This window comes from Eriocheir sinensis, chromosome 33 (assembly GCF_024679095.1).
Source record: "Eriocheir sinensis breed Jianghai 21 chromosome 33, ASM2467909v1, whole genome shotgun sequence".
Lineage (NCBI taxonomy): Eukaryota > Metazoa > Arthropoda > Malacostraca > Decapoda > Varunidae > Eriocheir > Eriocheir sinensis.
The window spans coordinates 17,672,645-17,694,975 of NC_066541.1; the positions used below are offsets into that span (position 1 = coordinate 17,672,645).

A 22,331-nucleotide genomic window follows, 5' to 3' on the forward strand; every position below is an offset into this window, starting at 1 on the left:
TGATGGTGATGAAGGGGAGTGTCTGAGATGGTAATGGGAAGGGAAAGGCCGGAGTGAAGTTGAAGGGAAAAGGGATGGAATAGAGGAGGTGGTGGTGGTGGTGATGATGGTGGTGGTGATGATGATGATGATGATGATGATGATGATGGAGAGTAATGTATTAAGAGGTAGTAAAAAAGAGAGAGAGAGAGAGAGAGATTCCTGAATAAAACGAGAAGAATGAACGCCTGAAAAAGAGGAAAAAATAATGTTCCATATAAATTTACGATTGAAAAAAAAAGATGAACGAGAATTATGTAGTTAGAGAGAGAGAGAGAGGAAATGGAGGGGCCTGAATGGGACAATTAATAAGGGAGAGGAACAATGTGTAGTGGTGAGCTATGTGACGGAGGAGAGAGGGAGGAAAGATAGGGAGGAGGAGGAAGAGGAGGAGGGAGGGAGGAAAGATAGGGAGGAGGAGGAAGAGGAGGAGGGGGTTGGACAGAAGAGGAGGAAGAGAGAAGCGATAACAAACAGGAGGAAAGGGAGTGAAGAGGAGAGAGAGAGGAGAGAGGAACGAAAAGGGAGAGTAAGAGGGAGAGAGGGAAAGGGAGGGAGATAAGAGAGAAAGGTGATAACAGACTGGGAAGGGAGGGAAGGGGAGGAGGAGGAGGGTGAGAACAAATAGAAAGGAAGGGAGAGGAGGAAAAAAAAGGAAGGGTTGTGGTAAGGAGGGAAAGGGGAGAGGGATAACATGATAACGAATGGGGAGAGACTGGAGGAAACGGAAAAAAGGGAGATAAATGTTTGAAACGGGAAGAAATGGGGAAAGAGAAGAGGAAGAAATGAAAGAATGTGTGTGTGTGTGTGTGTGTGTGTGTGTGTGTGTGTGTGTGTGTGTGTGTGTGTGTAGACCATTAATTTCGACCATAACACAACCGTCAAATACACACACACACACACACACACACACAGAGAGAGAGAGAGAGAGAGAGAGAGAGAGAGAGAGAGAGAGAGAGAGAGAGAGAGAGAGAGAGAGAAATCAAACATATCATCTCCATTATTCTGAGTCACCACCACACCACCACCACCACCACCATCATCACCACCACCACCGCCACGACAAGTACCACAATCACCACTAACATTAAATCAATAACCACCTCCTCTTCATCATTCTCCTCCTCCTCCTCCTCCTCCTCCTCCTCCGTGTTCATCATCCTCTCAATCACGATCTTTCCTGCCTCTCTCTCTCTCTCTCTCTCTCTCTCTCTCTCTCTCTCTCTCTCCGCCGGTTCTGTTTCAAAGACAAGTATTATCTCCGGCTATGTATCCATATATATTTATTTTGTCTCAGTTCTACGCGTGACAGGATCTGCTCATGTTCGTTTCTTACTCCTCATTAACAGACACATCATCAACCTTTGCTTCTACCTTATCATAATTATAATGCTCGCCTCTGATCTCTTCCTTCGTATGTAGCCCATAGCTCACCGCAGCCTTCCCAGTGACTCGTCTTGGAGCTCGTGACCTCCGCCAAATAGTCAAGTAGTTAGTCAAGATAGAAATCTGGCAATGGAACAAGACTTAGTTACAACCTGCTCGCTTGTCGTCAGTTACTTTCCAACGCTAACTGCAGTCTGTTGCAAGACGAACGTGGAAACCCTTGAAACCGGAGAATCATCCCCTGGCTCTGCTCCCTGCCCTGGCCTGATCTCACCACTCTCTCCTTCCCGCCCGTCGTCACGCCTCGCGTCTCGCCTCACTGAGGGAAGGGAGAGCACGGGGTCTGCCTGTCCACATTATCAATCACTTACGACACGCGAAAGAAACGAGGAAACATTTAAACAAAGTAAAAACATTTATATAGTGTCGCCAGACTGTGTCCCGCCAGGGTTCTACTGCTGCTCACTGCCTGTCTCTTTCGCTCTCCTACACGCCTCAAGGCTGCCCATCCCACTTACTGTGACAGCAGGCTTCTCCTCTCGCCTCACAGGGATGAGAGAGCTTTCTATAAACGTTATCAATCATAGCCTAGTGAAATGAATGAAGAAACGGTTAAAACAAAGAGGAAAAGAGTCAAGTATCGCCGCGCTGTCCGTCCTGCCAGCCCACTCCAGCACAGACGGGTTTTTACCGGGCGAGGCGACAGGGGCATAGGAATAATCCTCCCTGTGTGTTGTAGCAACCCAGGGCTGGGCTCGGGGAGGGAGAGAGAGAGATATCCGCATGAATGCTCTCCGGAAGTCAATAAGACTGCATAATTTTGGGTGTTGTGTAGGGAGTCACTTTCATTCATAAAATTTCCATGTGTTCGTGTGCAATGCCGCGAACTCATGTATGCTTAAACCAAGCTATTTTATCGCACCGACTAACTTTTTATGCAGCATTACAATAACACAAGCGGAGTCTTTCCTTGCAATCTGTTTCTGGCCGCTGTTTTGCATTTTCTCGAGCAGACAGTTTCCTCAAACGTTAAGGCAGCCGCGTCCAGGGCATTGGGAGGCAGCGAGTCCCTCCCTTCTTACTCCCGCCCTGGCGAGAGTTGTCAGAATGTCGGAGGGTGAGCTTAGCTTAATCTTGCTCCCGCTACACCGCAGTGTCTGGGGCTTTCATGCTTAATTAAGCTTTGGTGAGCTTCAGGTGAATGTTATACACGTAACAGTTGCAAGAGAGTGTATGAAAGGGCTGCTGCCCGAGGACAGAGGGCGGTGTGTGGGGTGTGTGCCGCTGGACAGTGTGGCAGCCCGTGTGTGTACGTACTATGAGCCCCGGCGCGAGGCAGATATCGGAGGGTGAGTTTGCCTTATCTTGTCTTTGCGTCAGTGTTTCTGGTGTTTCACGCAGAGATAAGCTTTGGAGGGCTTTAGGCGAGTGTCATACACGTGAAACAGTGGCGAGAGAGTGTGCGGAGGCCGCGCCTGAGGGCAGAGAGCAATGTGTGGACGTGGACGTGTGTGCTGGACAGTGTGGCAGCCCCGGGGTTGGCCGCGGCGCGAGGCACATCTAAGTGTGAGTTTGGGCGTGTCTTGTCTTTACATCACTGTATCTGGTGTATCATGCAGAGATAAGCTTTGGAGAGTGAGTGTTTAACTCTTTAAACAGTGGCGAGAGAGTGTGTGGAGGCTGCAGGGCGCCGGGCAGTGTGTGGGGTGGGCGGGTGGCGACATACGCCGTGGGGCACACGGAGACACTGTCTATGCCTGTCAGTGTACAAGGCGAGGACGTCCACCACATGCCACGGTCTTATGGGCTGTGCCTACGGTGGATGCTGTTAATTTATTCATATAAACATATGATGCAGCCCTACGGGCCACCGGCGGAGGGCTGTGTGGCGAAGGTTAAAACAGCGGCGAGCGGCGACACATGGCAACCATCTCGCGTGCGTGTCGCCCCGGAGTCTGATGAGACACATCTGTGTGCTCCGTGGTGAATATTTGTTGTTTCTTTGCCCCCGGGGCGTGATACATTGGTAGTATCGGGCATGGCATGGGCAAGCTACTGCCAGAGGGCAGAAGGTGGTGACACCCACAGCCACACACCAGCCCTTGAGGAAACACACGCACGTACGCGGCTCCGCCTCCAAGCAGGTTAGGCGCCTCGTGACCGCCATGCCCTCCCTGCCCACCACCTGGCCTGGCCCTCGTTGCTTGATGGTGTCAACTTGTTTCACTCATAAATGGGTTTGTTAATCAAACCCATCAAACCTCTTGTTCCGCGACTTTTTTTTTCTTAAACATCAACCTCGTGTAGTCCCCGGATATCCTTGTGTATCTTTGTGTCTTCTATCACCACTCCAACGCCACTGCTACTCTCCTCCTCCTTCTCCTCCTCCTCTTCCTCCTGCCACATTCAGCACCACACACAGGCTGAGGTCATTAGCGCCATCACCACCAGCCAGGCGTCATCAAGGCTGTGGGCTGATGACTCCTAATTGACCCTACTGCTTTACGAGCCTTGGAGCCACTGTGTGATCGAGAGGAGGAGGAGGAGGAGGAGGGGGGTGGGAAGAGGAGGAGGTAGAGATGCAAGGGAACGGATGCTGTAGAAGAAAGAATGAGAGGATAGGAAGACGGATGAAGCGAACAGAAGGTTAATAAGGAAAGAGGAGGAGGAGGAGGAGGGAAGCGAAGATGTAAGATAAAAAGATTGGGAGAGGAAGATCTAAAAGGATTAAATCGGAGAGAGAGCGTAAAGATTAAGAGATATGAAGAAGAGAGCAAAAGGAAAGGGAAGACGCTTAGAAAGTCAACGAGATAAATTATTGAAGGAATGAGAGTCAAGAGGAAGAGGCGTGTGTGTGTGTGTGTGTGTGTGTGTGTGTGTGTGTGTGTGTGTGTGTGTGTGTGTGAAGATGATGAAGAGGAGAAGCAAATTCAGTTACACACATGAAAGACAGAGAGAGAGAGAGAGAGAGATTCACTTTCACTGATCATCAGGGTATCAGGACACCTCTCCTCCCGAAACTGACCTATCTTTCGGCCACCTCTTTGGATTCTTTTTAGGAGCAGCGAGTAGCGGGCTTTTTTTTTTATTAATGTTTACTTTTTGTGCTTGAACTGTCTCTCTCTCTCTCTCTCTCTCTCTCTCTCTCTCTCTCTCTCTCTCTCTCTCTCCTATTTTTACTGGTAAAGCTAACTAAGAGAGGATGTACTTAACTTATTCAACTCTCTCTCTCTCTCTCTCTCTCTCTCTCTCTCTCTCTCTCTCTCTCTCGTATTTTTAGCATAGAGCCAACTTAGTGATGCTCAAAAGAAAGACATTTTTCAGAACCGCTAACAGAGGCACGTCCGGCTTTCATCATATTTACCGAGGGCGATGAGAGAGAGAGAGAGAGAGAGAGAGAGAGAGAGAGGAAGGGGTTGGAGGGGGGAGGAAGGAAGATTCGTTTTGAAAGCTGAAATAAAGATAAAACAGGAGAGAAAAATATAATTAAAAAAAACAGACAGACATATTTACGGAGGACGATGATGAGAGAGAGAGAGAGAGAGAGAGAGAGAGAGAGAGAGAGAGAGAGAGAGAGAGAAGGAGGGGTTATAGAGAGAAAACAAATAAGAAATAAAACGAGAGAAAAAAAATATAGATAGAGGACCAGATACAGTCAGACAGACAAAACACACACACACACACACACACACACACACACACACACACACACACACACACACACACACAGACTTATCTCCTAGCTCAGCCACGTCTGCGGTGAAATAATCATGTCGTAAGTCAGTGGAATGTTGTCTGTGGCTGAGCGAGGAAGGGCGAAGGGAGTGTCATTAGGAAGGAGGAAGAAGGAAGAGGAAGGGAGAACAGCACGAGGAGGAGGAGGAGGAGGAGGAGGAGGAGGGGTGAACAGCGTGGAGATAAGCACGTATTGCACACACACACACACACACACACACACACACACACACACACACACACAGTCAGTGATCTGAGAGAGAGACACACACACACACACACACACACACACACACACACACACACAGCTGAGAGAGAGAGAGAGAGAGAGAGAGAGAGAGAGAGAGAGGTTAGGGTAAAATTATGATGAATTGTGCAATGATGGAAGACTGGAATTTAGGCCCAGCGACAGAGGAAGAGAGGAAGGAAGGAGGGAGGGAAATGAGGACAGGAAGGAAGGATGGGAGCGAGAAAGGGAGGAAAGAACGGATAGACGGACGGAGGCAAGGAGGAAGGAAGGAAGGAAGGAGGGAGGGAAATGAGGACAGGAAGGAAGGAAGGAAGGGACGGACGGAGGCAAGGAGGAAGGAAGGAAGGAAAGGTAGATATATTAGGAGAGAGAGAGACTGTATGAAGGTAGAGGAAAAAGGGACGAAGGGAGGAATGAGAAAGAGAGCATAAATCATGATAACAAAGACGAATGGGGAACTAAAGGAAAAATAGGGAGAAATATAGAGGAAGGAAGGAAGAAAAAGATCGTGTACATCATAAGAACTTGAAGATAAATGAGAAACTAAAGGGAAAAGGATAAATAGGAAGGAAGAAAGGAAGGATAAAGATCGTATAAATCATAAGAACATAAGATAAATGGGAAAATAAAAGAAAAATAGGGAAGAATGGGGAAGAGGGAGGAAGGAAAGGAGCGAGAAATATTATAAATGGGGAGAAAGTCAAGTGTGAGGGGAAAACCCGCAGACTGCTCCCCGTGTACCCTCATCCTCTGACATCTCCCCACACACACGTCCCCTCCTCGCCCCTCTCTCTCTCCTCTCCCCACCCCTCCCCTTTAACCCCTTTCCTTCTACCCCCTCTTCAAGCACAAGAAATATAACGTTCCCCCTTCCCCTTCACACACGTCTCCTCCTCGCCCCTCTCTCTCTCCTCTCCCCCCGTCCCCACCCCTCCCCTTTAACCCCTTTCCTTCTACCCCCTCTTCAAGCACAAGAAATATAACGTTCCCCCTTCCCCTCCACACACGTCCCCTCCTCGCCCCTCACTCTCTCTTCTCCCCCCGTCCCCACCCCTCCCCTTTAACCCTTTTCCTTCTACCCCCTCTTCAAGCACAAGAAATCTAAAGTTCCCCCTTCCCCCCCAACACACGTCTCCTCCTCATCCTCCTCTCCCCCTCCCGCTTCCCCATTCCTTCCTCACCTCCTCCCTTTAACCCCAGTCATCTTAACCCCTTCTCTTACCTCCCCATTTACCCACATTCCCTTACCTCTCCCCCCCACCAACACACGTCCCCTCCTCACCCCTTCCCCACCCCTTTCTCACCTTCCCTATCAACCCCCAATCCTCCCCTCTTCCCCCCTCCTTCTCCCCTCCCCTTCCAATCCTTCCCCTCACTCATCCCCTCCTTCCCCTAAACCCCAATCACCCTAACCCCCTTCTCTTACCCCCCTTCCCTTCCTCTCTTACATTCCCCTCCTCTCCCCTACCCTTCCCCACCTCTCTCCTCACTTCCCCTCCTCTTCCCCACCTCCCCATTTAACCCCAGTCACCCCTTCCCTTCCCTCTTCTAACGTAGGCAGTCTAAAGGGGATGTTAGATTACCCGAAGACTCAAGATTTGGGTTAAAACTTGGGCTCACAGAGTATCGGATCACACACAAAGGCTTACCTGGGAACAATAAGCTCTCGAACAGGTGAAGGGAGGGAGCGGGACAGGTGGGAGGCAGGTAAGAGGCAGGGAGGGAGGAAGGGAGGAGGAGGAGGGTCTTTCTCTTTAAGTTTCGTGTGGGATGGAAAGTTTGTAGGGCGAAGAGGAGGAGGCTTGGAGGTTAAGGAGAAGGAGGAGGATGGAGAAGAAGAAGAAGAAGAAGGAAGATGAAAAAAAAGTAAAAAAAGAAAAAGAAGAAGAAAAAGAAGGTCAGGAGGAAAGGATTAAAACTGATAAAAAGAGGAACAGATGAAATAGTAATTGTTTAAGCGAAGAAAAGAAATAGGAGGAGAGAAAGAGAGATAAAAGAAGGGAAGTGGAAAGGGGAGAGAGAAACTGAAAACGAAGAAGGCGAAATGGAATAAGAGAGAGAGAGAGAGAGAGAGGACAATGAAAAACTTTGGAGGGTAAGGAAGTGAGGAGGAGAATGTGTAAGAGGAGAAAAGACAAGGAGAGAGAGAGAGAGAGAGAGAGGAATTTTCTGGAGGGCGCGGAGGAAAGGAGGAAAGAAAGTACGCGGAGGGAGGGAAGAAAAATACTGGAGGAAAAGTATTTACTGAAAGCATCGGCTGAGAGAAGAGAGAGAAAGAGAGACAGTAAAAGGTTCGAAGAGAAAGTAAAAGTTTGTTGCAGTCTGTATTGAAAAGAGAGAGAGAGAGAGAGAGAGTTTAAAGATTTCAACGTAGGCGAAAAAACTGTTTAAAATCTACCCTTGTCTTTTGAGAATGTAATATCTGGACGTCCGTGGGTGAGGGAGGGAGAGAGACTTTTTAACACCGCCGAGACACCCGCTAAAAAGGCTCCACTGCTAAGTAGATGATTATAGAAAAGAGAAGGGAAAAAAAGCGACTTACAAAGAACGATCACGGGAAATTAAAGGGAGAAACGAGGCGATTGCTAAACTTTTCTGAATCCATCAATAGAACGGAGGAGGAAGAGGAGGAGGAGGAGGAGGAAGAAGACGAGGAGGAGGAGGAAGGGTTGGAGGTGGACGAAGGAAAAGACAAAGACATGGAAGAAGAGGTGGTAGAACTTTATGGTGAGAGAGAGAGAGAGAGAGAGAGAGAGAGAGACTGACTGACTGACTGACAGACACACATACACAGTACAAGGAAACAAAGACAAAGAACGAAACCCAACTTATCTATGCATGTGTGTGTGTGTGTGTGTGTGTGTGTGTGTGTGTGTGTGTGTGTGTGTGTGTGTGTGTGTGTGATTTATTGCGTGTGTGTGTGGATTTATGTCTCCTCCGCGTCGTCCCGTTGAGAGGAAGGAAAACATGAAGAGTAACAACAGCAAATCACTTTAACTTGATTGATGACGATGATGATGATTGAGCCGTGATAGATGAGCATTATTATAGATGAACTTGTCTGAGAGAGAGAGAGAGAGAGGGGGGGGGGGGAGTATGTGAAGGTAGGAGGAAGGGAAGGAGGAAAAGAGAGGGAGAAAAAGAAGAAAGAATGATAGATATAAGAAAGAGAAAATATGGGAGGAAAGGTAGAAGGAAAGAAAGGAGGAGGAAAATGAGAAAAGAAGGAAGAAAGAGGGAGAAAAGAAAGGAGGTAAGAATAAAGGAAGAAATTAGGAGAGAAAAAGAGAGAGAGAGAGAGGTAAAAAGTAATTGCCCATTCAGGTGTAATGCAGGTATACAATAGTTTAAAAGGAAGAGGAGGAGGAGGAAGAGTAGGGGGAGGAGGAGGAGGAGGAAGAGCATTATGTATGAGACAGGAGGAGTGCATGAGGAAGATAATGTGAGGCAGGAAGAGGAGTGAGGAGGAGGAGTCTTGTTCTTCATGGAGGAGGAGGAAGAGGAGGAGGAGGAGGAGGAGGAGGAGGAGAACAAATGGTGGCTGAGTACACACGGCAGTAAGTGTAAGAGAGAGAGAGAGAGAGAGAGAGAGAGAGAGAGAGAGAGAGAGAGAGAGAGAGAGAGAGAGAAAAGTATACCTGCAATTTTACCCTCAGAAAGAGAAGCAAGAGAAGAAGGAAACATTTCATAATCTTCCTTCCTCCTCCTCTTCCTCTGTCTCCTCCTTCCACCTTCTCCCCTTCCTCCTCCTCCTCCTCCTCCTCTTCGCTGTTCATTTCTGGTGGCGGCGACGGAGCGTAAACTGGAAATAATTGACACATTTGTTCTCCCTGGAAATGCGTGTACGTACCACATGCTGTTGCCTCCTCCTCCTCCTCCTCCTCCTCCTCCTGGTCTTCCTCTTCCTCCTCCTCCTCCTGGGCCCCTATTCCCTGGACACTTTCGGCCCTCACATCAACTATATCCAAGTGCCGAAAAGGAGGTTAATCGGTTTCTAATCAGTGTTTTCTCACGTTCACGGAACAGAGGAAGGGTCAGACCACCACCAGGGGCTTAAAACTACCCCTGAAAATGCTCACAACCTCTACGAAAGCCTTGTCAAATTGGGTGTATGAGAAATGTTTGAGAATGCGGCGCCTGCTTTTCCTCCTCCTCCTCCTCTTCCTCTTCCTCCTCCTCCTGGTCCTGTTGTGCGCGCCGTCCGTTCCGTTTTGCCGGCCAAGACACACAAACAAGGGACATACGGGGAAAGTTGCAGCGTTATAAGAGTCTTGACAAAGTGTGAATGGCTCCAGGCATTATTATCCCGCCGTGCCCGAGCCATCCTCCTCTGCGTCGTCTTCCTCATCCTCATCCTCCCCATTTTCTTGTGTCTTCTTTTGCTTCATCTTTTTCTTTTCTTCCTCTTTTTCTTTTTCTTCTTCATCTTCTTTTTTCTCCTTCTTCCCGTTTTTGTTCCTCTTCTTGTTCCACTTGTTCTTATTCGCATTTTCTTTCTTGTTTCTCCTTCCTCTTCTTGTTGTTTTCCTGTTCTCTCAATGTTCTCTTTCTTCTTTTTCTTCCTCTTCCGCGTCTTGTTTTTTCTCCTTTTGTTTTTGCTCTTCCTCTTCTTGTCGTTCTTGTTTTTATCTTGTTTATATTTTCCTTCGTGTTTCGTTTTCCTCTTCTTGTTATTTTTCTATTCTTGTCCTTATTTTTATTTGTGTTTTTCTTCGTCGTTTTCTTCCTTTTATTCTTATTCTTTTTGTTGCTCTCCTCCTTTTTTTTTATTCTTCCTGTTCTTCATCTTTTTGTTCTTCTATCACTAAAGAGAAGAAAGAGCATGTAGGACGTTATTTTATCTTGTGAAGAGAAGAGCAGGTTGAAGAAAAGGAAGGAAGGGATCGCGGGAGGTTAAGTGTCTGGTTAACGCGCCTTTCCTAAGAATCACGCATGTTTTCCTTATTAAAAAGAGACTAGAACGAGTTGAGCATTATGATATCTTAAGAGCATAGACTGTGAAAGAAAAAGGGAGTGGGAAGGAGAGAAGAGAGGATGGCAGAAGGGATGTAGGGAGAGCGAGGAGGCAGTGTGCAGCTTTCTACTACTAGAGAGATTAAAAGCAAATGGGACAGTATGATAACCTGTAAAGTCCATGAGGTGTGGAAGAAGGAGGAAGGGAGGGAAGAACGAAGTGTGAGGAACGGGGCAAGGGAAGGACGTGATGTGGGCAGGTCTTGGGGCGGGGGAGTCGAGAGAACACACATACATACGCTGATGGGTATGTTGACAGGCGGCGCAGGGCAGAGCGGAGCGGAGGGGAGGCGAGGAGGGCCGGAGAGGCGACAAGAACACACACAACAGCCCCGCGCTAATCAATTGCCACACGTCACTATACATTTCGGCGCCCAAGCACACACACTTATCAAGACTCTCTTAGGATTCCTGGGTACTTTCATGGATACTTGTATGACCATAGCTGTAGTTTGACCTTTCTTCTGTACCCTGAACCTAAGAAAACACTCAGGAGAACCCGGTTGACCTCCTTTTTGGCCTTTGGAAATAGTTGATTTGGCAAGGCTCTCATAGGATTTCTGGGCATTTCCATGGACACGTATATGACCCCGGCTGTAGTTTGACCCTTCCTCTGTACCCTGAACCTAAAGAAAAACTCATGAGAACCAGAATAACCTCCCTATTGGCCTTTGGAAATAGCTAACGTGATAGGCGGAAGTGTCTTAGATTACCAAGCTTAAAGTCTAACCAAGAAAGCATGTTATAGGCACTCCCCGTTGACCCTCGCCCCCCACTAGCTTAGAAGAGACAGTAGGCAAGTCAGAGTGAACAAAGGAGGAGGTTACAACGTTAGGTATATATAGTAAGGTGTAAGTAATGTATACGATGGGAAGTGTCAAGTGTCGTCTTCGCTGGCGGCTAACTGGCAACTCTCAAGTTCCGTGTCTGAATGAATGAGATTCTTTAAATTCCTTAATATCCGCCGCCTGCATTCCTCTGACGTTTAAATGCTCACCACTGAATGCGCCCTTTCTCTCTCTCTCTCTCTCTCTCTCTCTCTCTCTCTCTCTCTCTCTCTCTCTCTTCATTATCAGGCTTTCATCAAACATTCTTTTCCTTCCTCTTCCTCTTCCGGCTTTCCTCGTGCCTGTCTCCGTCAAGATCCTTCGCTTTTCATATCACGCACGGAATATTTTAGGTTTTACTTGTGTTATATTCAGATTATAAATATTACTACTACTGCTACGACTACTACTACTACTACTACTACTACTACTACTACTACTACGACTACTATCACAACCCCTCTACTACTACTACTACTAATAATAATAATAATAATAATAATAATACTTATGTCTCCCCTGTCACCTTATAGCTAATAGGTCCTGCCGCCACCCACACCATTGACCTTCACACCTGCCTGCTCGCTCACCTGTTCTCATTAGCTTGGCCGAGATCTGGGTTTTCTCTACGTCTTTCCCTCCCTCACCTTTTTTTTTCTTTCCTTTTCTCCCCTTATGTCTTACTCTCTCTCTCTCTCTCTCTCTCTCTCTCTCTCTCTCTCTCTCTCTCTCTCTCTCTCTCTCTCTCTCTCTCTCTCTCTCTCTTCCTTTTCATTTGTGTTTCCTTTTATATTTTTGCATTTTTTTCTCTCTGTTTTCCCTCCTCTCCTCTTTCTCTCTCCCCTCTCCCCCTCTTTTCCCGTCTCCCCATTCCTCTCTTTCCCTCTCCCTCCTCTCTCTTTCCCTCTCCCCTTCCCCTTCTCTTTCCCTGTCCCACAAATATTCCCCCTACCCACTCCTCGCCCCTTCCCTTCTCCCCTACCCCTCTCTTTTCATCTCTACCCCTTCCCTCTTTCAGTTTCCTTCCTCTTTCCCTCTCTTTCCTCTCCCCTCCCACCTCCAATCTGTTTTCCCCTCCCCTCTCTTCCTCTCCCTCTTCCTCTTTCCCCTTCTACCTCCCCTCTCTTTCCCTCTCCCCTCCCACCCCTTCCATGTCCGGCGCTGGGAGGGGTTCTGTTCGATAGATGAAATCCCATCAGCAATGCAAACCACCAATTAGCGAGTCATTCCCGCCCTGTCATGTATTATTTATTGCCTGAATAATGGTGCCCAATTCCCACGCCTCGCAAATCTATCCCACGCTCTCGCACGCACACACGCACGCACACACCCACACCCGCACACACTCACATACATACATACATACATACATACATACATACATACACAGAAAAAACAATGGGAAAATTTAGGTTATGAGAATTTCAACACACATTTACACACACACACACACACACACACACACACACACACACACACACACACACACAGCAGGCAAATTTGGGTAATGGGGGAATTTCAACACACACACACACACACACACACACACACACACACACACATACACACACTCACACACACACATACACACACAGATCAAAAAAATTCAGGTTATGGAGAATTTCAACACATTTACGTACACACACACACACACACACACACACACACACACACACACACACACACACACACACACACACACACACACACACACAGATCCTTATCACCCAAAATTAAGACCGCCGTTTGTTTCACTTTTTTTCCCGATAAGCGTTGAATCTCTCTCTCTCTCTCTCTCTCTCTCTCTCTCTCTCTCTCTCTCTCTCTCTCTCTCTCTCTCTCTCTCTCTCTCTCTCTCTCTCTCTCTCTCTCTCTCTCTCTCTCTCTCTCTCTCTCTCTCCCCTAGCACGGACCCAAGTCACCCATTCCAGTATAGCACAGTTGCAATACGATTCATAAACGTTTGGGCAAAAGTATAGACGCCGTAACATAAACAAAAGCCTAACGTGCGTTCCTTCAGGCAACTGTGTACGGCACCTGCGGGAGGGAAGAGCTCTGTCAGGCGCCGCTCGCTCGCTGACGAGAAGAGGAGGAGGAGGAGGAGGAAAAGGGTTAAGTTTTTGTTTTTTAAGAAGGTGAAGGAGGAGAAGTAGCAGGAGGAGGAAGGTCATCTTTTTATTTAAGGAGGAGGAGAGGGGGGCGGTTCTATAGAGGAGGAGGTCATGGAGATAAGAAGGGTAAGGAGGAGGAGAAGGAGGGAGACTTGTAAAGGAGGAGGAAGTTAAGGAGTAGAAGAAAAATAAGACAGAGGAGAGGGAATGGAAGTGAGACATGAGGGAAGTGACGGAGAGAGAAGGAATATAAAAAGGAAGAGAGGGAAGAAAGTGAGGGGAGGAGGGGAAGGCTGGGAGACAAAAGAGGGAAGGGAGGGAAAAAAGGAAGAAGGGAAGTGAGAGAGGAAGGAGGGAAGCGAGAGTCAAGAATGGAAGGGAGGAATGAAGGAAGGGAAGAATAAGAGAGGAAAGAGGTAAGAGAAAGAGAGGGTAGGGAAGGGAGGAAGGAGGGAAGCAAGAGTAGGGATGGAAGGAAGGAAGGAAGGAAGGGAAAAAGAAGAGAGGAAAGAGGTAAGAGAAGGAGAGAGAGAGAGAGGGTAGGGAAGGAAGGAAGGAAGGGAAAAAGAAGAAAGAGATAAGAGAAGGAGAAAGATGGTAGGGAAGGGAGGAATGAGGAAAGCGAGTGGATGATCAAGGGAAGGAAGAGAGAGAGAGAGAGAGAGAGAGAGGGGGGGGGGTCTGATCAGGGAAGGAAGGTACTCATTGGGCTTCCATTAAGAGAGTGACCACGCGGAGAGATGCTGCCGCCCCTTGCCTTAAAATGGGAACAGCCTCATCCCTTTTCCTCTCTCCTTCCCTTCTTCTTCCTCGTTTTCCTTCCTTCAATTCCTTTCTGCGTTCCCTTTCTTTCCCGTCATTTTTCTCTCCTACCCTATTTTTCCTCTTTCCTCTCCCTTATTTTCCTCCGTACCTCTCTTCGTCCGTTCTCTCCGTTTCTTCTCCGTTTCCTCTTTCCTTCCCTCTGTTCTTTTTTTTATTTCTCCTTCCTCTTCTGTTTTCCTCTCTTTTACTTATTTTCCCTCCGTTCCTCTTTTCTCCCTTTTCCTCTCTTCGTCTCTTCTCTCCTTCTCTTCTCCGTTCCCTCTTTCCTTCCCTCTGTTCTTCTTTATTTTATTTATTTTTCCTTCCCTTTATTTCCCCTCTCTCTTCCTTCCTCTCTTATCTCCCTCAGTTTCTTTCTCCGTTTCCTTCTTTCCTTCCCATCTCTGTCTTTTCGTATATCCCTCCCCTCTCTCCCTCAGTCCCTTTTTTCCTTTCCTCTTTCCTCTCTCCTTCAATAATATCTTCCCTTCATTTTCTTCTCTTTATTCCTTCTTCCTTCTTTCATCAATTCCTTTTTTTCTCTCTTCCCTCTCTCCTTCCTTTTCCTTCCCCTCTGTCTTTTCGTATTTTCCTCCTCTCTTTTCCTCTCCTCTTTTCTCATCTTTTTCCTCTTCTCAATCCCCTTCTTCCTCATTTATCCTCTCCTTCCCTTCCTCTTCCTTTCTCCTTTTCTCGGATTTTCAACCTGTTTATCTCTCTACTCTGTTTCCCTCTCCTTCGTCTCTCTCTTCCATTCCTTCTTTCCCTCCCTTTCCTCCCATCTTCTTTCCCTCCAAACCTTTTTCTTCCCCATCCTCATATATTCTCCCCTTCCCCCTCCTCCTCCTCCTCCTCCTCCTCCTCCACTTGTTCCTCCTTAACTACGGTCATCGGAGGAGAAGGAGGAGGGAGAATTGAAGAGAGATCGTAACAGGGTTGGACTTGTACTGTTTTTCCACTTCCTCCTCCTCCTCCTCCTCCTCCTCCTCCTATTCCTCCTCCTCCTCCTTCCTCTACTAAAACAACAACAACAACGACAATAACTACAACTACATCTACCACTGCTATCACACACACACACACACACACACACACACACACTCCCCATCCACTTCTACCCCTTCTCCCCCTCTTCCCCCCCCCCCCACACACACACACCAGGAAGAGGGTTGGATTCTAATGGGAGGATCGGATGCTCTATCACGCGCTGCTCCCTGACGACGCTAAGATTCTGCTGCCCTGACCGTCTCGAACTCCTTCCCTCCGACGTCTGTCTCGCCTTTCTTCCTGTGCTTCGTGACCGAGAGAGAGAGAGAGAGAGAGAGAAAAATAAAAGGAAAAATAAACACGTAACGAAGACTTGGCGGTATCGTAACGTACACTTCGATAGCTACGCAAAGACCTTCGTTAACCACGTATATCGAAGTGGCGTAGAGCGAAGATGCTTAACGATAAGAATAATAAACGTTGAAGAAGAGAAAAGAAAGGAAAGAAAATGATGAATTGAAGGACAAGAATGAGTTATAAAATATATTGTTAGGTAATATTTATGTTGGAGAGAAAACAGCAGCAGCAACAGTAGTAGTAGTAGTAGTAGTAGTAGTAGTAACAATAATAATAATAATAGTAATAATAATGATAGTAATAATAATGTGAAGACGAAGATGTGGTAAGATTAATTAAAAGAAGGAGGAGGAGGAGGAGAAGGAGGAAGAGGAGGAGCAGAATGAGCCGTTTAGATTTCTTTTTGGCTGCTTTAATATCACTGCTCTATCCTCCTCCTCCTCCTCCTCCTCCTCCTCCTCCTCCTCCTCTTCTCTCCACCCACTGCACGCTTCATCTTTATTGACACTACAGAAATACTGCCTTTATTATCTCTCTCTCTCTCTCTCTCTCTCTCTCTCTCTCTCTCTCTCTCTCTCTCTCTCTCTCTCTCTCTCTCTCTCTCTTGTGGGTTTCTCTCTTTCCTCTTTCATTTCCATTTTTCCTCGTTTTCCGTTTTCTTTTTCACCCTAACATGACCAACAACTATTATTTCTCTCTCTCTCTCTCTCTCTCTCTCTCTCTCTCTCTCTCTCTCTCTCTCTCTCTCTCTCTCTCTCTCTCTCTCTCTCTCTCTCTCTCTCTCTCTCTCGCTGGGTGGGTGATTAGGAAGCCATTAACACGTACAACTAAACAAGAGTGTGAACCAACTTCGCTGATGATCTTCCTCCTCCTCCTCCTCCTCCTCCTCCTCCTCCTCTTTGATCCCTTCACCCCGATGCGCCATTTACCCGTATTTGTTCTCTTATACTTTTTTTTATTTGGTCGATTATAGTTTGATCATAGTTTGTACCGTGTGTGGTATGTGTGTGTGTGTGTGTGTGTGTGTGTGTGTGTGTGTGTGTGTGTGTGTGTGTGTGTGTGTGTGTGTGTGTGTGTTGGTGGCGATCGAGTTACTATTGAGAGAGTGAGGAAACTTTGAAGGGAGTATCACGTGCTACGTATATTCTCTCTCTCTCTCTCTCTCTCTCTCTCTCTCTCTCTCTCTCTCTCTCTCTCTCTCTCTCTCTCTCTCTCTCTCTCTCTCTCTCTCTCTCTCTCTCTCTCTCTCTCTCTCTCTCTCTCTCTCTCTCTCTCTCTCTCTCTCTCTGTCTCATTTTTAAGAATATCCAAAATTCAATCTTCCACTCAGTCTCACTTTCCGTAAGCCTTTCATCGTGGTCTTATTTTCCACGGAGAGTCAAAATCTAACCTATCCCTCGCTGTCTCACTTTCCCTAAATCTTTAATCGTGGTCTAATTTCTCAGGAAGACCCAAAACTCAATCCTTCCCAAAAATTTCATCGTGGTGTATTTACTCGCGGGTTCACACTGACTAAATCTTTCTTCTCAGTCAGATTTTCAAGGAAGACCCGAAACTCAATCTTTCCCAAATCTTTCCCAAAACCTTTCATCATGGTCTTACTTTCCACGAAGACCTAGAGCCTAACCTATCACTCACTGTCTCACTTCCCTGAATCTTAAATGATGTTCTTTTATTTTCTACTACCTAAAATCTGACCTATTACTTTCGGTCTCGCTTTTCTGAAATCTTAAATCGTATTCTCATAATTTCCTCAAGCATTAAAACATGACCTATCGCTCACTGTCTCACTTCCCTAAATCTTAAATGATGTTCTTATATTTTCTACTTCCTAAAATCTGATCAATTACTTTCGGTCTCGCTTTTCTGAAATCTTAAATCGTATTCTCATAATTTCCTCAAGCATTAAAACATGACCTATCGCTCACTGTCTCACTTCCTTAAATCTTAAATGATGTTCTTATATTTTCTACTTCCTACAGTCTGACCTATTACTTACGGTCTGGCTTTTCTGAAATCTTAAATCGTGCTCTTATAATTTCCACAAGAATTAAAACATAACCAATCACTGGCGATTTCCCTTTCTCTAAATCTTTGATAGTTTTCTTATTTTCCGCGAAGACCAACAACCTAACCTCTCCCTCCCGTCGCCGCGGCCAGGCAGACGAAACGAAGACGCCGCGGCATTTAAACAAAACCTAATAGCGCCGCTGCTCCGCCATTATCTCTTTAATTAAGCCGAACACCGCGGTTTTAGATGATTTATTAAAGGGAAGATTCAGGGCGCGGAGGCGAGGGCGACCGCCAATCTATGTAACCTTCCTAGTGTTAATAAAGACGCCGAGTTAAGAAAATAAATCTGATCTGCCGTCGCCACCTCTGACCCAGATGAACACACACACACACGTACACGATGTTATAAATAAGTAAATGTGTGTTTTGAGAGAGAGAGAGAGAGAGAGAGAGAGAGAGAGAGAGAGAGTTAAACCAACAAACATCCTCTCATATTCACGACTACAAATATTCTCTCTCTCTCTCTCTCTCTCTCTCTCTCTCTCTCTCTCTCTCTCTCTCTCTCTCTCTCTCTCTCTCTCTCTCTCTCTCTTTTCTGCTCGCTCGCTCGCTCACTCATGAATTATTGCAACAAGGAAATTTTTACGTGTCAGGAGGGAAAGTGAGGAAGGAAGAGAAACGAGACAGACAGACAGGCGGACGGACAGGCAGATAGACAGATAGACAGACAGCTAGATAGACGGACAGACATACAGATGAGAAGACAGAAAGACAGGCAGACACACAGACAGACAGAGATAATTGAATTTGTATGAAGTTAAAACAGATATATAGACCAAAGAATAAAGAAAATAGCAAACCAAACCCGCTCTAATAGACACACAGACAGGCAGACAGACAGACCTATATTAGCCTTAAGAGGAGGAGGAGGAGGAAGAAGAGGAGTCAAGGCTGAATGTTTGTTAAGGACGAAGCGAAGGAAATGGGAAAACGAAAAGGGGAAGAAGGAGAAGGAGGAGGAGGAAGAAGAGGAAGTAATGGAAGGAAAAATAAATGAGAGGTGAAGGGAAGGAGGTAAATGAAGAGGAGAGAGAACGGAAAGAAGAGAAAACGAAAAAAATAAAAAACAGGAGTAAGAGGAGGAGGAGGAGGAGGAGAAGAACAAGAGGAGAGGAGGAGAAGAAAGAGATGAAAGATGTATAATAGTCTCTCTCTCTCTCTCTCTCTCTCTCTCTCTCTCTCTCTCTCTCTCTCTCTCTCTCTCTCTCTCTCTCTCTCTCTCTCTTGGGGTCAGTTGCATCGCCTCGGAGGTCAAAACAAAAGGTCAGGTCGCGGAGGTCACACAGAGATGAGCGAAATAGAACATTTAGACATAACAAAGGATGTGTGTGTGTGTGTGTGTGTGTGTGTGTGTGTGTGTGTGTGTGTGTGTGTGTGTGTTCTCTTTTGTTTGTTTTTTTGCTTTTTTGCTTTTCATTTTCATCCTTTCTCTTTTTTTTCTTCCTCCTCTTCCTCTTTCACTTGTTTGATTTTCTACTCTAAATTCTCCTTCAATTCCTTCATCTCTCCCTCTTTTTTTCCTCTTCTTTCCTCTCCTCTTTACCATTTTCTTACTTATCCAAATTCTCTTCCACTTCCTCCTCCGTTTTCTCCTCCTCCTCCTCCGCCCTCTTCTCCTCCGCCTCGTGCTCTCCTTATCATGTTCTCTTCATCCTCTTTTTCTCGGCATTTCGAGTATGTTGCTCTTTCCTCTTTTTTTCCTCTTTTCCTCCGTGTCGATGCTCCGTTTTGTGTTGTCATAAGCTCTCCCGATCCTTTGTTCCAGCTCATTTTTTCCTCCTTGTCTTCTTTTTTTCTCTCCCTTTCCCTTGTCTTGCTCGCTGCTGTCTGCCACCTGCCATGTCTTGTCTGCCCTTCTTCTACCCTTCTCTATTCTTGTCCCGCCCGCAGCCGCCCTCCTGACGTCTCCTCTCCTCGGGCCCTTTGTCTCATATCTGACGAGATTTATTTTGCCCCATTCAACGACCCGCACGTCAACTCAGGTCCTCGCCATCAGCAGATTTTCACCACGTTTTTGCACTTTCTCTGTTCTCTGCTTTCATCGTGGTGGTGGTGGCTTGTCGCTCTGTACAAATGACCTGACCTGACCTGACCTTACACACAGATACGTAAGGAGACTGTGGTCAGTATTCTTAAGCGTATATATAGGTCTCCCATTGCGACTATTTTCCAAGGCCACAGAGAAGATTAACCGGGTTGTCATGGGTGTTTTTTCCCGCTCATGATGCAGAAGCCGGTAAAACTTTATTACCAAGATCGCAAAACAGTCCATGAAAATCCCAGCATCTTCCACGAGAGTCTTTTCAAACAAGGGAACCGAGGCACGTATATGTTTTGAAATACGGGCTTATGCAAGAGGCCAGACGGTGTACATACGTATGGCAGTTTCTCCTTCCCGTCCATAAACACATATAACCTCTATTTGAAGTTTTGAGTGTTTTCCTCAACTTCACACCTCCTCAGTCTGTTCTTGTCTTGGCTCCTTCCTGAGCCAGAATATATCCAGCTTAAGCCATTGCCGTGTGTTCTTACATCTTTTCTTCACCCGAAATGGACCTCTTTTCTGGCCACTCGTTCTTTTTTCTTCTGTCGGAGCAGCGTCTAGCGGGCTTTTTTTCTTGCTGTTTTTGTTTTTTTGCCCTTGAGCTGCCTTGCCTCCCTTGCTGGAAAAAAAAATGTACTTCATGAAAATGGGGAGGCGGTGGCCGAGCGGTCAGCGTGCCGGCGTAGTGAGCCCGTGGACCTAGGTTTGAGTCCCACCAAAACACGCTGATTTTTCAAACCATCGCCGAGTGGCGGAAGATTTACCCACATGCTGCCCAGACATACTGAGTCTACTGAGAGGCTGGTAAAAAACCTGTAAGCCCTAGAGGCCATTTTATTCCCGTCTCCCTCTAACCCTCCCCCAATTTATCTCAGATTTCATTGGTCTATTTTTATTGTTTGAATTGCCTGTGAGTATTGCTAAGGCATATTCTTAAGCCCTTCACCCTATCACCCACCCAATTCTGCCTATGTTTTTGCCTGAATGCCCCTGTTGATCTGAATTTATCAGATTTAAAACCCTACCCCATTGTCCTTACGGTTCTCTTAACAACAAAATTATGAATATGCTCCTTATTAAGCCCACTCATATGTTATAAGCCTCGACCTCCACTCCATCCCCCTTCATTTCTTCTAGAAAGTGCAAGGTTTAACTCATTTGATGTATTCCTCCCCGGCGGCACCCCCTCAGCCCCTGAATCCTATCATCGTCCTGCACCTCTATCTAACATTTTGATATCCATTCTATAGTAGGGTGACCAGAACTGAACCGCATAGTCAAGATGAGGTCTAACTAATGCTAAATATAGTTTGAGGAAGACTGACCTTCAATCAACCCTTACTTCATTGACTTCGTTCAGGTGGAGCACCGGGGGACAGCGTGGGCCTGCCGTCATATATCACGGCAGCCACTATAAATAACATTCGCATGTGCCACTTACTGGCTGGGGCCGTCCAAGAGGTCCCTCAAGAGAGCCTGCCGGCGCTACAGACAGCACCTTAAATACAAATAATAATTATAGTAATATTAAAGTAAATAAAAAAAATCGAGTGCATTACTAAAATCATTCGTAAAGCCTCAGACAAAGTACGCCGCCAGAGACTTTCACGAAGACTATAAGGTTGGTATTGTCAGACCTATGGCTCTAAAAGCCGTGGAATAAAGGAAAAAAGAGTTGTGTGCTGTCACCCGGCGTCTTACCAACCCCGGCATTGTCACACTCGTCCTGCCCGCCACCTCCTGCTCGGCTTCTTGCCTCGGTGAATAATCAGCGGCAGCATCTTGTCTTGTTGTGTCGAGGTGGCCTGCTGACCTCATCTTATTCTTTTCACGTTCCTCGTATTCGTTTTTTGTTGTTGTCACCTGTATTCTTCTTTTTCGCCGCCTCCTCCTCCTCCTCCTCCTCCTCCTCCTCCTCCTCATTTGCGAAACAGTCTTGGTACGTTTGTTGCTTTCCTTCACTCCCCTTCCCTTACTCTTCCTCACTTATTCCTTCCTTTTCTTCACTCCCCCTCCCTTCACTTCCCTTCCCTCACCTCCCTTCCCTGAACTCCCCTTTCCTTCCCTAACTTCCCTTCCCTCACTACCATTCCTTCACCCCCCCTTCCTTCACTCCCCTTCTATCACTCCTCTTCCCTTCCTAACTCTACCCTTCTTACATCAAGGACATTCCCCTCCCTTGCTACCCTTCAGTTGTCCTCTCACCTCCCTCTCCCCTCTGTTGTGAAATGTGTGTGTGTGTGTGTGTGTGTGTGTGTGTGTGTGTGTGTGTGTGTGTGTGTGTGTGTGTGGATAAGGTTTATATTCTTTCCCTTCATCTACTACTACCACAACTACTACTACTACTACTACTACTTACTACTACTACTACTACTACTACAACTACTACTACTACTATTACTACTACTGTTACCTCTCTCTCTCTCTCTCTCTCTCTCTCTCTCTCTCTCTCTCTCTCTCTCTCTCTCTCTCTCTCTCTCTCTCTCTCTCTCTCTCTCTCTCGTCCGGCAGTGTCCAAGCCTTGTTTTATTTCCTTGCTTTTCTTTCTTCCCCTTCTGCCGCGCCAATAGACAAACTGTTCTATAGGGAAGACAAACACTCTCTCTCTCTCTCTCTCTCTCTCTCTCTCTCTCTCTCTCTCTCTCTCTCTCTCTCTCTCTCTCATTTTTTTTCTATATTTCTTATGTTTTCCTCGTTCTTTACAT

At 46.6% G+C, this 22,331-nt stretch overlaps 1 long non-coding RNA gene across 1 annotated transcript in view; it reads left to right on the forward strand.

The window, feature by feature from the left end:
* The first annotated feature begins 2,186 nt into the window (after positions 1-2,186).
* Positions 2,187-22,331, forward strand: part of LOC127006817 (uncharacterized) — a 61,546-nt gene continuing 41,401 nt past the window's right edge. Inside the window, exon 1 of the long non-coding RNA XR_007759773.1 lies at positions 2,187-2,991. This is a non-coding gene — a long non-coding RNA (uncharacterized LOC127006817). The remainder of the gene's footprint in view (positions 2,992-22,331) is intronic.